Source organism: Sorex araneus, chromosome X, assembly GCF_027595985.1.
Source record: "Sorex araneus isolate mSorAra2 chromosome X, mSorAra2.pri, whole genome shotgun sequence".
In the NCBI taxonomy this organism is placed as follows: Eukaryota; Metazoa; Chordata; class Mammalia; order Eulipotyphla; family Soricidae; genus Sorex; species Sorex araneus.
Genome location: NC_073313.1, coordinates 35,995,433 through 36,018,561, shown reverse-complemented (window position 1 = coordinate 36,018,561; position 23,129 = coordinate 35,995,433). Strand labels below are relative to the sequence as shown.

Sequence of the window (23,129 nt, the reverse complement as noted above, 5' to 3'; positions counted from 1 at the left end):
GATGGAAAGGTGTGAAAAGACTGAAAAAGGGGGTGGATGCCACTTTGCTATGCAGTACTTTTTACCTCCAAAGTACTATCGTGAACATACTACCTCAGTAATAATATTTGATTTAAAAAGAAAAACAGGGGCTGGACGATAGCACAGCGGGTAGGGCATTTGCCTTGCACGTGGTCAACCTGGGTTCGAATCCCAGCATCCCATATGGTCCCCTGAGCACCGCCAGGAGTAATTCCTGAATGTAGAACCAAGAGTAACCCCTGTGCATCACCAGGTGTGACCCAAAAAGCAAAAAAACCAAAAACAAAAACAAAAACACCAAATACAATGCTTTTAAAAATATTGGGAGATTTAGTAATTTGTGTGCATACAGATTTATAAAATATAACATATGAGTCACATATAAATATAAGACGATCTGTAATAATTAGTACATAGATTTATGGCATGTTTTTAATGAACCTCTGGGGAGTGTTCTGCCTACTTTAAAACAAAAAACAGGGGCTGGAGCAATAGCACAGCGGGTAGGGCATTTGTCTTGCATGCAGCCAACCTGGATTCGATTCCCAGCATCCCACATGGTCCCCTGAGAACCACCAGGAATTATTCCTGAGTGCAGAGCCAGAAGTTAACCCCTGTGCACTGCCAGGTGTGACACAAACAAACAAACAAAAACCCCAAAACATAGTTTCTTTCTACTAACTCTAAGATATATGATAAGAACCCATATTTATAAACACTGTCATAGCACTGTCATCCCATTTTTCATCGATTTGCTGGAGCGGGCACCAGTAACATCTCCATTGTGAGATTTGTTTTTACTGTTTTTGGCATAACAAATACGCCACGGGTAGCTTACAATGAAAGAAAAATTCTTATACTGTTTTTAAAAGGCAGAAAAGGTATTTGATATTGATACCATGATTGATTCTCATCCGTCACGAAAAGCTTTCTTCTAAAGAAAAAATAAAGATTCATGCTGTTTCTAATAGTAAATTACTGAGTCTCATTTTCAACCTAATGAATTATTTACATAGTCCACCAAAGGGCACTTAGATTCCCTATACTCTTAGGCAGTGCTCCAAAAGATGGTGTAGTCATTTTTGAGAATCTACTCCGATTTCAATGTATTCTCTACATCCATCCTGTGAGCATGTTGGTATGCTCCATGTCAGAGATGAAGGAGAGAAAGATCCATGTACTTTAGCAGCTCTTCTGTAATCATAGAGCAACAGGCGAGGTGAGTTTTGCAAGGACGCCTTAAATTCATCAATGAAACATAATTCAGTACCAAGAAAATCTAGGGTGAGGCCCTGTCCTTTCCTAGAGATCCTTTGAAATCTTTTTTTTTTTTTTTTTTTTTTTTTTTTTGCTTTTTTTGGGTCACACCTGGCGATGCACAGGGGTTACTCCTGGCTCTGCACTCAGGAATTACCCCTGGCCGTGCTCAGGGGACCATATGGGATGCTGGGATTTGAACCCGGGTCGGCCGCGTGCAAGGCAAACGCCCTACCCGCTGTGCTATCTCTCCAGCCCCAAGATCCTTTGAAATCTTGTCCCCTTTGACAGATGCTGCCCCATTTTTACTCCTTGACCATTTCTTCCAAGAACTGTTACTCTCTGACCTGTGGATGTTTTGGGGAATTCAGAAGAGGTAGCAGTCTTTAAACTGAGGAAGATGCTTTAAACATCTCAGGAAACCTTCCAAATGACAAGCTGGTTATTATTTTTCTACTTCTTTCCAAATACATGTATTTAGGGCTGGAGTGATAGCCCAGGTTATAAAGCATTTGACTGGCCAGTGAAAGGCCCCAAGTTCAATGCCCAGCACTGTTGGGTGTGCCCTATTTCAAAAGCAAGAATTGAAAAATGTCCAAGGGTATGTATTTATATTGAGAGTAGCAGGCTTTTCCCTCACAAAAATGTCCCCTTCCCACGTGCTATGTAGAAAGATTCATCTTGAAAGCACTCAAAGCTCCTCTAGTCCTCATCCATTTATTACTCAGAGACTAGCAGTCTAACAGTAACAATATGGTGTCAGGCTAGTCCCCAGCTAGAGGCCCCCATGCAATGAGGCTAAATGCAAGTAAAATGGAGATTGATTGACTCTGCTCCAAGTGCATTGTGTTTCTTATTTCATGTTGCTGACATTGATCATTTCTTCATGACCACATTAGCTCATGTGATGGTTTAGCTGACTTTTTCCAATACCATATCACATTTATTTATCAACTTAATATTTGCTTTGGAAAAAAATGAATCCTGGTCTTCAGTTGTGGTGCAACAGAGAAATTGGCAGTGGCATGAATACTTTGGTAAATTAGTTCATTGCAGCAGGGAGTTCTAAGTGTGAGCCATCAATTTGCTACAAGTCAAAGCCCTTTCCTTGATCAGTAAAGTGCCATGTTTAATGTCATTTGGAATGACCACAATCTTCTGAGAAATTCCTGGGAAAATTTAGTATCTTATTGTAAAAGAAAAGAAAATTACTTCTCCGATGACCTGATGTCAATAAAATCTTTTTTCCCTGATTTATAATAATTTAAGTGTAAAGACTGTGTGGCTATATAATTTTTGTTTTAATTAGCCATGAATTAAAATGTTACAAAAGACTTATTTAGAACTTCTTGAATTTGTTTTGTTTTGTCTTGCTTTGTCTTTTGAATTACATCAAGATTTGCTCAGGGCTTAGTGCCGGCTCTACTCTTAGAGACTACTCCTGGTGGTCTCAGGGGGCCATATAAGGTGACTTGAAGGTAGCAGGTGGGAGAACGGGGAGGAGGAGAGTTAACATGAAACACGGGAGCACTGGTAGAGGGAAGTAGACACCCATGGTGGGAATGGTATTGGAATATTTTATGCCTATGACTCATCGATCAATAACTTTGTAAATCACAGTTCTTTCATTCTTTTAAAAATTAATTGATTAAAAAATGTGTGTTCCTCTCATAACAATGAGGATCACATTCCTGTCACTTAACAAAGACTGTTTTCAGAAGTCTATTTGTAGTTAAATGTTCCTTACCTCAAATCCTTGGCAACCATTGATCTGTTCTCAATTTTCCATAGCCTTGACATTTTCTGAATTTAATATTGATATATATGTTTGTGTATGTGTTTGTATATCTTTTTAACTATTTGTACATACAGAGAGAGACAGGGTGGGGAGATTGAGAGAAGAAAGAGAGGGATATAGAAAGAAAGAGTTTCAAAATATAATCAGGCAATTTATTTAAAAAAATTCTTTGAGTTAACATTAGCTTACAAGAATGCAAATGTTTCTATGCTTTAGTGGCACATTGTAACTATACTATGGCTACATCCACAGTGCCAATATCTCATACTTTTTCTCTAGGAGACTCTTGACTCTGTTTACCACTTTTCTCTTCCTTATAAATTTTTATATTTATTATATGATCATGTGTGATCATATATAATCTGTAATATAGATAACACATTATAATATATTTCATACAATTTCATTATATACAGTCACCTGTGATTATATATTATACATACCTGCTGTCTGTCATCTACAAGTTGTTCACTTGTGTCATCCTGAATGGAATAGGCAGAACACTAGATGACCAAGCCAGATTCCTAAGGGGATTCAGCACAATAGACCATATCCACACAGTGACCAAACTCATTGAAGTTTCGCGAGAGTTCAAGATACCACTCTGTCTAACGTTGTTCATCGACTTAAAGAAGGCCTTTGATTCTGTTGAGACTGAGGTGGTCATTGAAGCCTTGGCCAAAGAGGGAGTTCAAACTCAGTATATCACAATCCTCTGCGAGCTGTATTGTGGATTCACCACCAGGATCTCACCATTCTACAAGGAAGTGATCATTGATGTAAAGAGAGGGGTGCGGCAGGGTGATACCATTTCACCAAAACTCTTCAGTGCCACCCTCGAGAATATCATGCAATGACTGGAATGGGAAGGAATGGGAGTGAAGATAGACGGTCGGCAATTACACCACTTCCGCTTCACTGATGACATCATTCTCATAACGCCAAACATTAACCAAGCGGCACGGATGCTGGCTGACTTCGACGACGAGTGTGGGAAGGTCGGATTGCAGTTGAACCTCAACAAGACAATGTTCATGAAAAACAAACTGGTCCCTGAAGCTCCATTTGCTCTCAATGGAATGAACATCTCCAAATGCAGCAGCTATGTGTACCTGGGTCCAGAAATCAACATGAGGAACGACTTGGTGCCAGAACTGCGCAGGAGGAAGAGAGCAGCATGGAATGCATTCAAGAGCATCCAAGAAGTGGTTAAGAGAACGAAGAACCTCCGACTCCTTTTCAATTCCATCGTTCTTCCTGCACTAACATATGCCTCAGAGACCTGGGGCCTACGCTAACAGGATGAGAATGCTATTGGGGTATCCCAAAGAGGAATCGAAAGAGCTATGCTGGGAATATCATGTCTCACTCAAGTGAGAGAAGGAATCCGGAGTTCTGACCTCCATCGACGGTCAAAAATCATGGATGCTGTCTTGTTTGCCAAGGCATCAAAAATCAGATGGGCCGGTCATGTAATGCGATTCAGAGACGACCATTGGACTAGAGCTGTCACAGACTGGATCCACAGGACGTCAGAAGACCTCGTGGCTGCCCACCAACTAGATGGTCAGATTTCTTCGTCAAATCTCTTAGTGAACGATTTGAGGCCTTTCTGTTCCTGTAGCGAGCAGGTATCATTGGGCTACACTGGCTCGTGACAGGGACAAATGGAGATGTTACTGGTGCCCGCTTGAACAAATTGAAGATTAACGGGACTACAAGTGATACAAGTGATACAATCTTTTAAGACTAGATTCTTTTGTTTAGTACTTAAATAAATTATTGAATGCATTAATTATTCTTCCATTTTACTGTTGGATGGTAACTTAAATGAATGTGCACTTTTTTATTCATTCTCCTATTGATAAAAAATTTAATTGTTCCAAATTTTTACTTATTTTTTTTAGACAAATGAAGTAGACTAACACAATCCACACCCTTGTTTAATCCACAGGACTTCAACAGAGGAGATTTTTAAATTTTTGATGAGATTAAGTTCTGTGATTAGGCTGTCTTATACAGCATCATTTATTCTAAGGAAAGTTCAAATCTATTCTAACTTCATTTTTATTTTAAGTTCAATATCATCAGAATGTACAGTATCATTCAGTCTTCTCAGGCTGCCATAGCACTGATTGGGTAGATTAAACAAACAAAAAGAAAAGTTTTCTTAGGGTTCTGCAGTCTCAAGTTCAAGACAGTGTATGTCAGTCCGATTGGTTTCTTTGGAGGCATCTCCTCCTGGTTTGCAGATGTTATTTACTTCCTTATTTATTCACATGATCCTCCCTCTAAACACACACTCTCTGGCATCTGTTGTTCTTATAATGTCACCACGCCTGCTGAGTTAAGATACCACCCTTATGAATAATTAAACCCTAATTACTGCATTAGAGATCCTATATCCAAGTACAGACCCCTGGGGATAAAGACTTATACATAGAAATCATGAGAGGACACAATTTAGTTCTTAATAGTGGGTATGACCCTTTAAAGGGATGGTGATTTTTTTCTGATTAGATAAGCAAAAAGAAATTAATTATAGGAAAATTCTATACTGTTGCCTTCAAGGCCAGGGGATATGTGAACAAAATATGAAGGTAACCTCTAGGACAGGAGCCAGCAAAGAGTCAGTGATCTGGTACTAAATGTCAAGGAACTGACATCTGCCACAACTTAGATGGATATCCTAAACTTCAAATAAGAGTACATGTCTGCCCTGGGTCGCAAGAAGGGTGGTGGTCAGACCAGATAACCAGACCCATATCACAAGACCCATATCACAAGACCCAGGACTGCCCCCAGAACCGGGACATTCCTGAATATTGGCGTGAACACTGATCTCTAAAACCAGAGGCTAAGGAGTGATGTCCTTTTAAATGGATTGGTTAAGAAAGTTTGTAATATTACAAATCTATTGGCTATTGGCTATGAAAGGCACGGGCTCTGCTGTAACGGGTGGGGAAGGCCTTTATAAGATCTCCTTTGAAGAAGCTCGGGGTCTTGCCCAACCTGCTGGACCTGCGTGTCCGCGTAGGCGGCTGGACCCTGCCTAGCCAGTCTTACAATAAACCCTGCTTGCTGTTAAAAAAAAGAAAAAAAAAAGTACATGTCTGACAGACACCTTGATTTTAGCCCTATGTGACTTGAGCAAAAATTTCACCCATGAAGAGCCTGGTATTCTAGTCTATGGACCCTGAGGTAATACATAGATGCCATTTTGAGTTACTTAAACACTGAGGTAATTTGTAATGCAAAAATTAAAACAAAACACATAATATGTGGAAATGATCTAGGTATTTATCATTTTTACTAATAACACACTTATTTGATTACTATAGCTTTAGAGACAATCATAAAATTAGAATATGTGAATCTTTCACATTTCACAAACTTAAGTTCATACCTTACGATTGTTTGACTGTTGCAGTAATTTCTCCTTCCTGTATAAATTTCAGGCTGAAATTTATTTCTAAATATACTTTTATGAAGAAAGAGTACTGAAGTTTTTGTTGGGGTTGCATTAAAGCTCTAGATCACATTGGGAAGAATTGTCATTTTAACTGTATTGAGTCTTCCAATCTTATTTGTATTTTTTGATGTCTTTCACCAGTGTTTTGAAGGTTTTCTAGACAGATCCTGTGTGACTTTTTTTATTATTAGTGAATCACTGTAGGGTACAGTTATATACTTATAAATTTTCATGTTTGCGTTTCAGTCTGTTTTTATTTTAATATCAGAGAATAAATAATCGAAACTCATAAAACTTGGCACATTAATTTTAAACTATATACATAATTGTATTATTTGTGTGTGGTAATTTTACTTCATTGCATATAATTAAAGTATATTTTGCTCATATATATATTTTACTATAAGCGTAGAGATAGCAGTATAATATTGAATAGGCTTATATAAGAAGCATCCTAATCTCAAATGAAGATCTTTGAAAACATCATGTCTTAGTAGATCAAACAATTACCTTTCTGTTTCTGGCTTGTTAGAAGGATTTTCTCCTTCTAAAACTTATTGTGATTAGAACACTTAATATGAGATCTATCCCTTCATAAAAATTTTAGTGCATAATATTTTCTCTTTTCTTATCTTGCATGCATGTCAAATTTTATCACATTTTCATTAAAATAGTTATATAAAATTTATAGCTTACAATAATTCAATAATTCATATTAGATGGCTTTATAACGACAAATTAACTTCTTAAAAGTTAATTCCTCATAGAGAAGATTCTACTTACTATTATTGTGAATAGGATCGTTCATGATTGAGACTGATTTAGTCTTTTTGGGTTTTTTCCCTCAGATTTCTGTACCATGGGTCTGGAAGCGTAAAACTAAGTTGGAAAGTATTCTTTTCCTATCCCTTGGAAAAGCTCGGATGAGAATGGAATCGCTTGTTCTTTATCACTTGAGTGCACATTTTAGGAAGCTATCTTTTGCTTATCCTGCCAGTTGCCTTGCTGGCAGTTTCTGAAGGTGGGTAAAACGTGAGCAGCTTTAATCTTACTTTTCAGTTTCTCTTGAGAATCATGTAGGATAAAATTTATGTGATGGAGATTCCTATTAATTACCAGCCTCTAGAAGGTCTGTATCTTGACCTTTGTATTCTAAACAAGGGTTTTGAAAACAAAAAAACTCAAATAAATGCACTGAGGGCAAAAATTGACTGCCATGTTCAGATAAGTTATCTGTTCCAGCTTTCACTTTATGTTAGCCTGATCCTTTACTGTTTCATCCTCTCAGCAATATTTTTAAGAAGCTTAGTTTTTCCATTTTATCTAGCATTTTTTGGTTTTCTTTGGCCAGGGACTCAGTTTGAACACCTGGCCAGCTTTGGTACCAAAAATAAAAAGTAGATTTGTATTTAAATTTCCATAAACTTTGGCCAGTTTCTCCTTTCTATAAAAGGAATTTGTTTTGAATCAAGAATTTGAACTTGGTTCAGTCCCTTTTGTACACCAGCTAGTATTGAGATATATACGTATATATATGTATATATATGTATATATATCAGCACACATATATACATATGTATGTATGTATATATTGAGCATTTATGAATAAGATCTTCAGTGAATTTACATTCCAACATATGTAGCAAACTAAGTATAAGAAAAAGAGTTAGATTTTGTTTTAGAAATATTGCTTTCTTTTTATTTATTTATTTTTAAATTTTATTTTATTATATTGAATCACCGTGAAAAAAAAAACACAAAGCTTTCAGGTACAAGTCTCAGTCATATAATGATTGAAACCCCATCCCTTCACCAGTGCACATGTTCTACCACCAAGAACCCCAACAAACCCCCCTCCTACCCAGTCCCCACATAAGTAGCTAATCATCTTCATTTTATTCTCTATACTTTGAATACATTCAATATTTCAACAGAGAACTCACTATTATTGTTTGGAATTTCCCCCCAACAATCAGGCCTACTGAGAAGGCATCATTTAATTTCTTTTCATTGCTGAGAATTCAGTTCACAATCTAGATGCATTTCTGTAAGAAGCCACTCTGGGTGCCAAAATGGGTTAGAAGACCTCTTGGATCATAGTCTTTAGGAGCAGAGGGTCTGTTTCACGAGCAGCAGCTCTGGATCTTATCTGGGCAGTGGGTGTGCCAGTACCGCCCCCTTCCCATGATCCCCTATGAGCCACAACATTGCAAAGTTCCTACCTCTGGGTGGAAGTCTTAGGGGGTGGCTCTCACCACGTGGATGATGCTGCCGCTGCCATTTTCTGCACAGAAAAACAGGGTGAAGAGGGAAAATCTCCCTGGGCGGCACATAGTCGTAGTACAGCTCACAGTCTAGATGCATTTCTGTAAGAAGCCTCTCTGGATGCCAAAATGGGTTAGAAGACATTTTGGATCATAGTCTTTAGGAGCAGAGGGTCTGTCAGAAATATTGCTCTCTTTTTTTTTTTTTAGTATCTAGAATAATTTATTAATATTTTCAATATTTAACAAATGATAAAAATGATATATTTCTATTTTTAGAAATGATCCAAGGGATTATTAGTGTACACATGCTTATATTATGAAAAGTAAATAAATATTTCAAAATAACACAATATAATTGCTCTAGCATATATCTATATGTCACCTATACCTACAGCGGCCACTCAACACCTTTATTGCAAACCACAACAGCTAATTAGAGAGAGAAAACAGAAGGGAATGCCTTGCCAAAATATTGCTCTCTTGAGATTTTATTTTTATTGTTTTGGCAGTGGTGGTGCTGGGAGAGTCAGGAATTGAACCCAGGGCTTCACACATGCAACTCTAGGCTCACACTGAACCCAGAGACTTTATTTTTAAAAAGCAATTCAAGTACTAAAATATATTTGAGAGGAAGATACAGAGAATCCTAGCAAGTAATTGATGTTAATGTCTTGAATTGTGGTCTTTCCTATAATTTTATAATGCCATCTTATTAATCTTATTACTGGTGTGTGTGTGTGTGTGTGTGTTGTGTGTGTGTGTGTGTTGTCGGTTTGGAGGCCACACCCAGTGGCGCTCAGGATTATTCTTCACTAGGGATCATTGATGTCTCCTTGTGGGGCTTAGGAGACCATATAAGGTGTCAAGAATCAAACCTGAGTCAGCCAAGTGCAAGGCAAACACATTTTCCCATTGTACTATCTCTCCAGACCTATCTCATGTTTAGTTTGCATTTTAATGATGACATATGATATGGAGCAACTTTAATATGCTTTCTTGCTATCTGTATAGCTTTGGTTATATGTTTGTTAAAGTCTTTGACCATTTAAAAAAACCTTTTTAATTGAATCATGATGAGATACACAGTTACCCCTGACCAGTTTTTAAAAGGGCCTATCATTATTTTCTTATTGTTGAGGTTTAAGAATTCTTTATAATTCGATATGACAACCCTCAATTAAATGTGTCTTTTTCCTGACACCCAAGGACAGTAGACACAAGGGCCAGAAATATTGCTCCATAGTTGGAAACCTGCTTCATGAGCTGGGGGAAAAGGCAGCTTGAATAGAGAAGGGATCACTAAGTCAATGATGGTTGGAAGGATTGTTCAGGAACATGTGCTGAAAGTAGATAAAGGACCAAACATGATAGCCTCTCAGGATCTGTATTTCAAACCGTAATGCCCAAAAGTAGAGAGAGAGTATGAGGGAAATTGTCTGCCATAGAGGCAGGGGGAGGGTTAGGATGGGGGATGGTAGTCATGATATCGGTAGTGTGTGTAATCACCAGGTGGCCAGGGAGCTCCATGGCTCTCTCCCTCTCACTGCCTGTGTTCCGTGGTCTCAGTTCATTTCCCCACCCAGGGACAGCAGATGCCATGGATGAACAAAGGAGGAAATGAGGGCCAGGTTGGTTGGTGATCAGTTGCCATTTATTCCATTCTCCCCTTGTGCCTATTCCAGTCTCAGTAAGCTTTCCATTCCAGTCTCTTTCTGTTACCCTTGCTAGTCTATCTGTGCTCTCCCTCTCCATGCTACCTCTCGTCCTCCTGGTCTCTCATCTCTCACCAACTCCCCACATTGGGGGTAGTCACTAAGCCCTGTCCAGCAGCACAATCAACATATCAAAAGCCCTTCCTGATCTCTGATCAGGCTCAAAGGCAAAATACTAGTTAAGGGTGTTCCTCCTCTCCTTAGTCCAATAACTTAATTAACATCCTAATTAACATCTTAATTCTACTTCTTAATATTAGTTATTTTGTATGGACACAGTAAGAGATATATTAAGCTTGTAGGGTGGCTGTCCTGAGGACATCTCGCTGTTGATCTCAGACTACATGTTCAGACCAGATTAGTCTTTCCTAAACCTAGCAGGGTCTTAATCCAGCTGTTACTTTTTGAATCATGACAGAATTTGTCCATGACCATGCTTTTAACTTTGAGTTAAGTATTAAGGCACTTTGGCCTGGCCCATTTCGATTCCAGAGTAGCTCAGAGATTGCCCTGGATCTATCCAATTTCTCATCCAGACCCTGCTTTGGGAGATCTAGTAAGTAAGGGCAACTGAGGCTTAAGTCCAGAGAACAGATGCCCAGGAGTGAATATCATTGAGTCAATTAACTCCCAAGTTATAAAAGCATTGCATCAACTGTCTTCTTGTGTATGTACAAAAAGAACATTGCTCTGAATTAACTATGCAAAGGTCTTAAGGAAAAGAGAAAAGCAATATTTACAAGTTAACAGAGTCTGATTAGGAGATAAAGGTGATTGACTGGTTGGGGAAGCAGAGCACAAAGAAAGAGGTTACAAGTAAACACAGAGGAATGGGAGCACTGTGATTCAAATAACCCAATAAACCTAAGTTTCCTGTGGCAAGGCAGAAAGCAGAAACTAATGCTGTCCCACAGTGGTGGAAAATGTGCACCGGTGGAGGGATGGGTGTTAGATCATTCTATGACTGAAACTCAAACACGAAAGCTTCATAACTGTATCTCACAGTGATTCAATAAATATGAAGCACTGTAGCCCTGTAACACTGCCATCCTGTTGTCCATTGTTTTGCTCGAGTAGGCACCAGTAATGTCTCCATTGTGAGACTTGTTACAGTTTTTGGCATATCAAATATGCGACAGGTAGCTTGCCAGGCTCTGCCATGCGGGAGGGATACTCTTGATAGATTGCCGGGCTCTCCAAGAGAGACAGAGGAATATAACCTGGGTCAGCCAAGTGAAAGGCAAACACCCTACCCGCTGTGCTATCGCTCCAGTCCTGCTATCAATCCAATATAAATAAATAAATAAATAAATGTGTCTTTTGCTATTATTTTCTTCCAGTATTTCTTCTCCTCTTTATTGATATTTTTACAGAGAATAAGTTTATTAACTTTAATAAAGCCCAACTTATACATCTATATAACTTTTAATGTAGATATCATTTATATAATCATGAACTTCTTAGAGGCAAGGATATACTTTGAGACATGCATCATTAGATTACTGCATCATTATGTGAAAATCATAGAGTGTAATACAAAAACCTAGATAGTTTAGTCTACTATAGTGTTTTTCAACTTTATAAAACCTTTATGAAGAAGGGAAGATCACACTAGTGGTGTGATTTGGGTGGAAACATTGAATGCCTGAAACAATTGTCCTATGACTAGTTTTATAAATCAGCATTTAAATAAAGCTTCAAAACATAATAAAACCTGTATGTAGCACTAGTCTAAGGACCACATGTTGAAAATCAATGTCTGTTAAGTTAGAGTAACAATTTTGATATCCAGCAGCAAATTTCTGTAGATTAGCACCAGTACACAGACCAATATATTAAAACCATTGAATAATGGTACATCTAGGCCATATAACATAGCCTAATGCACTATCATTATTCATACAGTTCATCACTGAAACACAGTTATGCAATGCGTGACTGTATTTCCATTCTGTCATTTTGTTCTTCATAATTGATTTGCTGCAGGTAATGTGAATCTTACCTATAGGGGAGTGTGCAAGACTCAGAATAAGATCTAAACGTCTCATTCAAAGTGATTAGCCTGTGGTTTGTCATTACTACAAAAATAATTAGAAACATTAGCTAATAATAATACATGAGAATATTAAGAATGTATCCATAGCAACACTGTCTAGAAATGTCAGGAGTATAATTTGTGGGTAATCAAGATATAAGAGGTGTGTGTGCTGAGGGTGAATTCCCTGATAAATTGTTCTCTGAATACGGGTTGATAGGAAGAAAGAGAGGTGGGCAAACTGTAATATGCCTTTAAAATTCTGCAACTGTAGCAGAAGTTCATGGTAAGATTTGGGGTATAGTAAAAAGAATTCCTTGTAGAAAGAATCTTTACAGAATTTCAAAACAAAGGATTTCTAAGATAAATTTATGTGGAATTGTGCAGCATCCCTATAGTTTAGTGAATTCCTACTGAGAACTGGGGAAGGGCAAGTTACTTTAAAGTTTCTAAAATTTTGAATCTTCAATCAGGCCAGATTTTATAGTTTCCTACTGCTAAAATAAACTTGTCTTTTTTGACTTAAAATAATCAGCCTTTTATAATTGGGGGGGGAGCAGTAAGGGTGTTTATCTTTCCATTTCTCACAGTTCACGGTTGAGTACATGCAAGCAATATAAATATTAGTCTATAAAGATCTATCAACATATCATTTATTTTTGGCAGCTGTTTATACAAAAGAATTTCAAAAACTGGTTGAGAATTAGTTATATATTCTTATGGGGTATTTTTCTGGCATTGAGCAAATAAAAGCATTTATCTGTAAAGTTTAAAGGATTTTTCTTGTCTATCAACTTTATATTCAGCAAGGATTGAAAGCATAGGCACATAACCATTTTATCAAGCTGGTTAAAGTCAATACCTTAGGCTTTATAAATGACAATTCATGTTAAATATCTTGCCTACATCTGAGAAAATAAAACCTCTAAAATTTGCCCTCTATAAACCAGAATCACGGGAGAGGTAAAACCAACATGACATCTGAACATTCAGAAAAAAAAAAGTTATTTCTTTCTACTGAAGTCAGGAAACATGTTTCTCAGAATAGCCTCGAGCTTCAGCTCTTACTGGGAGGAGGTGAATGGACTGAAGACCAAGCAGAGGACCAGGTACTGGAGACTTAAGAACCGAATAGCTAGGAAGGACAGCACTTCTCTTTCTGTTTTTAAAATAGCACGTTTCCCCCACCCCCGCCCCATAAACAACTGTATGTATATAAACAAAGACTAATTAAAGCTCACATCCTGAGCTTTTACTCCATAGTCAGCAAATTCTCTACATCAGTTCTAACATTTACCACAACCAGGACAATTAAGTTCTATTAACAAGTGGTTTGTTTTAATAGATAAACCAAATTGAGCCAGACATTTTTCCAGGGATTGCTAAGCAAGCAATAACAGTAAAAATTCAAATGTTAAATAATTTATTTCTGACTCTGAATCTTAAATTGTACTTTCATTACTTAATGCTTAAGGGTTAATAATCTCATCAGTTTTTAATAATCTGAAAAGGTTTATGGCTTCACTTGACACCTATTTAAAATGGCACATGAGAATCACATAAGCAACCCTGTCTACTATAGTTCGCATAAACAGTACTTCCATTATTTCATCTTTCTTCATGTCTATAGCTTTTAATATTGAAATTAAAAGCATTATCTTTTTTTCTCAGGGATCTACTGATCATTTATTTCTCTGTTAGAGTAGAGCAAGGGTTAAATAAAGGGCATCGGGGTTGCCAGCTACTGCAAGTGGGACTCTTTTTTTAGACAATGGAGAAAAGTAGGAGGGTAGTTTTCTTTTAATATTTCTCAGGGAAAGGAATAAGCAAATAAGTTCCTCCAGGGAGATGCAAACCATTTAATTTCATCTGTATTTTCCCATCCTCTCTGGAACTGGTACTGAGAGTGGAGAAGGAGTGAGACAGTCAATCAGTTGATCAGTCACCAGCACTGTCACCTGCGTTACAAGAGAGGTCGAGAGCAGACATCATGGAATCAGACAGCTTGCTGGCGAGTTTATCTGAACGCTTCTGCATCTTCTTCTTATTCTTTAAAGCAGATACCAGGGCCTTCCCCTGCTGCAGGGGATCTGTATCCAAGATCCAGCACTGGGCGGCAATCCACTGTGCAGACATCCACTGTGTCATTATTCCCAGGGCAGTAGTCCACATTGCGCTTAGGCCACCCCTTCTAATAATTCGAACTGGTACAATATCCAGTGAGCTCTCCAATCTTATACATGTTGGTTTTATTTTCTGTGCCACCTGCCAGAGGTGAATGGAGCCACTTGATATCCATTTCGAGCTGGTCAATGTCATCCAACAGTTCATCAGACTCTCCAGTGGCTAAGCATTAGATAGTGTCTTCATTGGCCTGTTCAGTATCCTCAGTGTCAACGATTTCAGTCATCTCCTTAACAATCACAGCACTTAGATGGGAGGGCAGAGTGTGGGTGGCAGGTAGAGATGTGTAGAAGCTGATCTTTCCACTCACCCAGTCAGCCAAGACAGCTTTGGCTGCCTGCTCCAAACTGTGTATGCCTCCCTTCTTCTTCTTCCCCAAGCGCTGGGCAACTGCAGTCAGAAAGTGCTCAGTGGTCTGGGACCCAGAGATGCCATAGTAGTTGGAAATCTCATCCAGGTTGCAGCACTGCAAGATGGTCTCTACTGGGGTCACAGGGTCTGCAAGCTTCTGCAGTTGGATGCAATTGTGCAGATCGTGCCCACCTCTGAACTGTGTCCTGGAACAATGCCTGGGGCATCTAGTAGCCTAATGAACTTGTCCAGATAGACCTCCTGCATAAACTTGGTAACCCCAGGAACAGCTCCGACGCTGCATGCATGACTGCGCTTCAATCTATTCTATTGATCAGGATGCTCTTCCCAACATTGGGAAGACCAACAAGACCCACATGGATATGGGTACGCACTTCCCCAAGATGGCAATAATTCCCCAGGACCCTCATGAGGAATTATGTTTACCTCATGAGATTTTCAGCTACAAAGCAAGCTTTGCTTTTCAGCAGTGACTCGGAGGCCTGCTCCACAGATACACTGCAACAATTCAGGTTTTTGACCTGATGCTGGGTACTGGTCTTGAAGACCATGGTTGGTAGTTCATTCTGAAGGTATTCTTGCCATTTTTCCACAACTTTCTTGAGGACCAGATCAATCTTGTTCAAGACCAGGACCAGTTTTTTGTTGCCTCCTGCCTGCAAGACAGCTTCCTCCCTTCGAAAACACCAGCAACCCAATGGGTCTCTGGCATGCAGAACTTCCAAAATCACATCAGAGTATGTCACCACTTTACGGAACTCCTTGTAATATGCCTTCCTTGTGGCCTCATCATCCAGCTGAGGAAGCATATTTAATTCTTTCATAACTTCCTCCTTGTGTTCAAACTCCTCCTGGAGTCTCTTGACATCCTGGCAGTGATTCTCAATGGTCCTGTGTCGGTATTTCTCTTGCTCCCAGGCTGCCCGCTGCTTTACCCTCATCTCTTCAACCCTCTTCTGAAATTCAGCCTCCCGACTGGCATGCTCATTGCAATGAACAAACTGGGGAGGAGAGGTCACTTGGGAGGCAGCTTTCTTCCCATTCTGCACTGCAGGCTTCTTGCAACCTTTGGAAACTTTAACTGGATTTTTATTTTTATGTTTAAGTTTCATCATAACTGCTTTAGAGCACATAGGTTCAAATCTTCAGGCTTTCTTCTTGTCAGGATAGGGGAAGAACTCCGCTTCCGGCAGTGATCTGAGTAGTCAAAAAGTATTATCTTAAATGAAGTGCAATTTAATAACTTTTCTTCTACTTCAAATATTAAAATTTTAGGCTGGCCTTCCTTCCTTCCTTCCTTCCTTCCTTCCTTCCTTCCTTCCTTCCTTCCTTCCTTCCTTCCTTCCTTCCTTCCTTCCTTCCTTCCTTCCTTCCTTCCTTCCTTCCTTCCTTCCTTCCTTCCTTCCTTCCTTCCTTCCTTCCTTCCTTCCTTCCTTCCTATGCTATGCTCATGGCTTACTCCTGGCTCTGTACTCAGGGATCACTCCTGGTGGCTTCAGGAAACCATGTGCAGTGGAGCAGTGGAGGGGATTGAACTTTGGTCAGCCATTGTTTGTAAGGCAAACCACCTATGTGCTCTGTTCAATTGCTCTAGCCCCTGGAAAGTCCTGTTTTTTGTGTTTTCTTCTGAGTAGCAATGATTAGAAATAACTGACCCAACATGATAAAGTTGAAAAGACTGAATAATTTGACTGAGGGTTGGAGAGATGGTACAGCAGGTAAGGCATTTGCCTTGCACATAGGTGACCTGTTTTTTGTTTGTTTTCATTTTAATCCCCAGCACTACATATGGTATCCTGAGCCCTGCTTATGGTGATCGCTGAATGCAGAGCCAGAGTAAGACCTGGACACTGTTGGGCATGGTCCAAATGCCACTCCGTGTCCCACAACACCCAAAGGAGAAATCTGAATTTCTTCTTATAGTCATGTAATCAAAACACATTAGTAATATATATTTTATTTTACTCTATTCCACAAAAGGAAAAAATACAGTAGAAAAGTGTTCAGGGGGAAAAGAACAAAGAAAGTCAATTAAAAAACAATTGTAATATAATACAATTTCCTTTTTGGACTTTTAATGCTCACATGTAGAATTTTGGCATTCCTCATGATATGACTTTAAGGCCTGTTTAGAAAATGCAATATTTACCAATGTGGAGAGATTTCTGGACTAGCAATTATAAACAGACTTGATTAAACAGGAGAGTGGACTTAATTGAGATATCGTATGTAAACATTTATGTTTACCAGTAAATATCCAGTTAACAAATATTTCCATTTCATTCTCTATTTTAATTAAAAGTTTTTTTCTTTTTCCTGGAATCTCTAATCTTGTACAGAAAGCATTGTTTGTGGCCTCAGATAGGATGTTTGAATGCATATCATGAGTCTTCTACCTTGTAGTTATCTGCTACTGGGTAAGACAGAAATTTTATAATGCTCAGTTACTTAGTTCATCTAAAAAATTATTTGGGTAATTTGGAGATCTTCAGATATTATATTTAAAGAAATTCTAGAATGTACATGATTTGATAGCTATGCTTATTGACACTTGGCTAATGTTTGGTGTTATTAGAACAATGTCATCAGCAAAGCGGAGGTAGTGTAGTTGCCGACTGTCTATCTCCACTCCCATTGTGTCACTTGACAAGTGACAAGTGATACAAGATTATTGACACACCTGACAATAGTCAAGTGGATTTTTAAGAAATTAAATGAAGAATTTACATCCAACACCTTATTGAAGCCTTCAGAAAATTGCCAGAAAGATTCAGACAATGCACCTGAGTCAGCAAACCTCCCCAGCTAAATCATTCTCAATTTTCCTGACCACAGATGCTATAACAAATGCCTTTTGCTCTAAGTCACTCAATTTTGGGGTAATTTGGTAAGCATTAATATATAAGTAATATATACATCTGAAAGGATATTTGTACCTTTAAAAATGTAAACAACTATAATCTGTGAATATGTTAGATTTCTGCAAGAGATCAAGATAGATAATAAAGTGATATAAGTATGAGGAATCGAATAAAAATTTGAGAATTCAAGCAAACTAGCTTGAATGATATAGATTAATACTTCTTGCTATTGTGTCTTACATTTCAATAACATTTCAATAACATTTCAAGCTAGCACAATTTCTTAACTAAAAGATTAATCTCTTGTGAAAAGATTTAGTTTAGTCACATGAATGAGACTTTTGGTGGTCAAAAGAAAGATTCAGTCATATCTCAGTTGGCAAAGATGAGTAGGAGCATATATATAGTCAAAATCAGGTTTATTCTGCAGCAAGTAAGGAAGTACCCAATACAGAATCTTGGGGCATCAAAGTAATATACACTTAAAGAGGGCTATTGATATGTGTAATTCTGTATTTGACATTTTCAAGAGAAGTTATAGTATACTGTCTTGAGTTTAATTTTGCCACAGTGAAGGAGGAGTTTAGTAATTATATCCTCTGTAAACTTCATCTATGAAGTAAGGGAATAATGCTGGGCTAAGAAGATCATTGACAAGAAAACAAAACCAAACTAAAGCATTAGAAATAGAGTTCCTTGGTCCTATTTTGATGTGGTGTGCCCCTGTATATTAATACTGTTTGCATTTCTATGACATATTTGAAATATTACTTTTGTTTTTGAGGCCATACCTAGCAGTGCTCAGAGATTATCCAGGGCTCTGTGCTCAATCATCACACCTGAGAGTGTTAGGGGGACCATATTGAGGGTTAAAAATAGGAATGAGTCAGCTGTGCACAAGCCAAGTACTCTACCCACTGTCCTTTTTCTCTAACCCTTGGAAACACTCTTATGGGAAGTGTGAATTTTTACTTCTCCAAGAGGTACTGTGATAAAATCATAAAGTAAAACGTTTCAAAGGTCAGCACAATTTCACTAAGTTAGTTCACACGCATTTACCTAACTTCTGACCAACTGGTAAATAGCACAGCACCTTTTAAAAAAGCTGTTTTATGGATTGTGAGCGTGGTGTTTGAGTACTCAGTAATTAGCCAAGAATAACGTGAGTGCTTTGCGCCAGAGAAAGGGCTAGAATCCCAACAATCAGACCTTCACATGAGTCTGCTCCATGGTTGTCCTCACAGTGACTTGAATATCAGGATTGAGTATGAATTGTTTCCAAATGATTTGCTACTAATCAGATTTAAAATTCAGAAATAATTCTCTACAACCATTTCTGCACAGGAAAAGTTTTAAACACAGCCAAAATATAATGATCTCTTAATTTCTCTTCAATATCCTTTCTCATCTTTACCACTATATAACTTTATTGAGTTGATTCTATATGGATGTGCATATGACTTATGTAAATTTAATAATATACTAGCACATACATTTTTGCTATTTACATTCCTCCCAATTAGCTTGGATACTATTTATTTATTTTTTGGTTTTTGGGTCACACTTGGCAATTTACAGGGGTTACTCCTGGCTCATGCAATCAGGAATTACTCCTGGCAGTGCTCAGGGGACCATATGGGATGCTGGGATTCGAACCCGGGTCAGCGCATGCAAGGCAAATGCCCTACCCGCTGTGCTATTGCTCCAGCACCTTGGATGCTATTTAATACATGTGTTCATAAGTATGAATATTCAGATAGTTCTAATTTTATTATTAGTCTAGTTATACATTATTCTAGTCCACACAATACTTTTCGCATCTCCAGATTTGTTGTACACTATAAATAAATCCTCCCATCTAGAGCACTCACAGAAATTTTCATTCAAAAGTTATCTTGAACAGAAATGGTACTGAGATATTAACATGGTAGATATGGCTCATGAGAATTTGTGGGTGCTTCTTTCTGTGGTTCATAAGAGAAAAAAATTAGTCTGAATACTGCTTGCCTCAGTCCTTTGGAGCTCCTATAATACAATGTTACAGACTGAGTCATTTATGAAAAGCATTTATTTCTCTCAGTTCTGAAGCCTTAAGAAGTACAAGACTCGGGGCTGGAGCGATAGCACAGCCCGTAGGGCATTTGCCTTGCACGCGACTGACCCGGGTTCGATTCCCAGCATCCCATATGGTCCCCTGAGCACCGCCAGGGATAATTCCTGAGTGCAGAGCCAGGAGTAACCCCTGTGCAGAGCCAGGTGTGACGCAAAAAAAAAAAAAAAAAGAAGTACAAGACTCGGGGCTGGAGCAATAGCACAGCCGGTAGGGCGTTTGCCTTGCACGTGGCCAACCTGGCTTCGATTCCCAGCATCCCATATGGTCCCCCAAGCACCGCCAGGAGTGATTCCTGAGTGCAGAGCCAGGAGTAACCCCTGAGCATTGCTGGGGGCCCCTAAAAGAAAAAAAAAGTACAAGACCAAAGCGCCAGCATTGGCCATTGAGAGGCCTCTTCTGGGCTGTCTGCTTCTGTCTGTATACTCAGACAGAATAGGTGTATTCAAATAGGACAATGACCACTCCACCACCTCTTCCTTGAGGTATCACTTTATTCATGAGGGCTCTACCCTCCGACTAATCATTCCCCCAAAAGCCCTACCTTTTAATGTCATCACATAGAGTAATATTTCTTCATAATCATTGGGGGAGGAGGTGGAGGCATTTAGACCATATGCTTGCTTTCTTGTATGAGTATATGTCAGCATGTCGGCTTTTCCAAATCTTGCTACAGTTCACAAAATTCTGCTGCCCATAAAGAAATATGATGATAAAATATCAAGTAGCATATTGAGAAAGACACATAAAACCTGATATCCTACTCTTGATTTCCAAAGGTCTAAGTGTTTCAATATTGAACACAGGGCCAGTGAGGGATTTTCTATTTGTCCCTTGAGAGTTTGTTATATCATCACTGTGTTGTGTTTCAGAGAAGCAGTTTCTTAACCTAATCCATCTTGCCATGGGATCATTTTACAGCCTTCTAGGCTTATTTTATTTACATTCCTTTAGTGAGCCTGGAAACAAGAGTAAAGCCAGTCTGCAGAATGATGTTTCTACCTTTGGACTGTAGCTTTTATGTTATTATTTTGTTTGTCCACTCTTCTGTACTTTGCTATTAGTCCAGAATAGATTGCCTTTCCATATGTTTCACTATACCTTATAAGAAGGATTCTATAGAAAAATATTATACAATTATATGTAATTAATTTTGTCATGAGATTTTAATATTTTCTTCCATAATGGGATCTCATTATGTCATTAAAAAGTAATTAGGGTTTAAAATTATGGACTGGAGGGATAGTACAGTGGGTAGAACAGTTGCCTTGCATGTTCTGACCCAGGTTCGAATTTCGGTATCCCATATGGTGCCCTGAATCTGCCAGGAGTGATTCCTGAGTGGAGATCCAGGAGTAATCTCTGAACATCGCTGGGTGTCCACCCCCCAGCCCCAGCAAAAGGGCCACACCTAGCAGTACTTGGGGCTCAGTCCTGGCTTTGCACTCGGGGATCACTCCTAGGGGACAATATGGGGTGTCAGGGGTATCAGAGATGGGACTTGGGTAAGCCAGGTGCAAGGCAAGTGCCCTACCTGTTGTACTTAATCTCTCCAGGCCCTGATCATAGGAATTTTTTTTAATTAAAAAATTTTTTTGCTTTTTGGGTCACACCCGGCGATGCTCAAGGGTTCCTCCTGGCTCTGCACTCAGGAGTTACCCCTGGCAGTGCTCAGGGGACCATATGGGATGCTGGGAATCGAACTCGGGTCGGCCACGTGCAAGGCAAATGCCCTACCCGCTGTGCTATTGCTCCAGCCCCTAATCATAGGAATTTTTAACGTCTTCAATGTTCTACGACATTATAACATGGCAACTGTCACTAGAAAGGTGCTCTATTAAGAACAGTAAATTAAAATACTAAATTCGTTTCTGCTGGTTACTGAGAATAAGATGAAAGTCAAAAGTGCATATTATTCATATATAGTTTTTAATTAGACTGTCTTTTAACTTAGTATATATTTTAACTATATCAAAACACCATGGGTAGACAAATTCTTAAAATGTCTATCAAAATATGGCATAGGAAATAATTGTATAGGCCAGGACATTTTTACGACCTTTATATAATTAAATATAATTCCATTATATTTAATTAAATATAATGAAATTATTGCGAGAGTATCCCGCCCGCATGGGCAGAGCCTGGAAAACTACCTGTGGCACATTCGATATGCCAAAAACAGTAACGATTGGTCTCATTCCCCTGACCCTGAAAAAGCCTCCAATTGTTGGGAAAGACGAATAAGGAGAAGCTGCTAAAATCTCAGGGCTGGGAGGAATAGAGGTGTTACTGGTGCCCGCTCGAATGACAGTGATACCGTGATATCTTTTAACATTGTATAAAATGACACATCACATGCTGTATGTAAGTTTCCCATGCCACTTTATATTAAAGAAACCATCATTATATAACATTTTATGTTACACAATTTCAAAAGGAAGTAGGTCACTGAATGTTAAAAGCCTGTGTGCCCTAGAAGAAGTAATCTATCTTAATTGCTTGCTTATCAGTAAGTAACTGGTTAGCCACCTGAGTTCATTGGTTTCTTATAAAATTAAAATGCAGTGATGTAACTGTAGACTTATAAAAAGACAGAAAGAAAAGTTAAGTGAATTTTATAAGTACATAGGACTTTAGATTAAGGTATGAATCTTAGCACTACTTAATCATTTTTTATTATGGAGGCTGACTTGGATCTTTGTTCAGCAGCAACTATGGCCTCTATCTACTGCAATCATCAGCAACTCTTCACAGTTTTGATCATCTGAAATTTCTGTAGGTTTTACATATGGTGTCTGCTGGGGGGAAAATAAGTTTTTCCCCCCGCCCTCTGGTACCAGGTATCAAACCCAGGGCCTCACAAATGCAAGGCAAGTGGTATATCACTGAGCTACATTCCAGGCCCCAAATCTACCCTTTTAAGATTCAGTAACCAAGAGAATATCTGCTCTAATATGCTCATTTTTTCCAAGGAGAAAACTGAAAACCCCATACATGAAATACTTGGCATAGGATATATGACCAAGATAAATAAATG

At 38.6% G+C, this 23,129-nt stretch overlaps 1 pseudogene; it reads right to left on the bottom strand.

The window, feature by feature from the left end:
- Positions 1-14,481: 14,481 nt before the first annotated feature.
- Positions 14,482-16,293, bottom strand: LOC101558258 (guanine nucleotide-binding protein-like 3-like protein; annotated as a pseudogene).
- Positions 16,294-23,129: the final 6,836 nt, after the last annotated feature.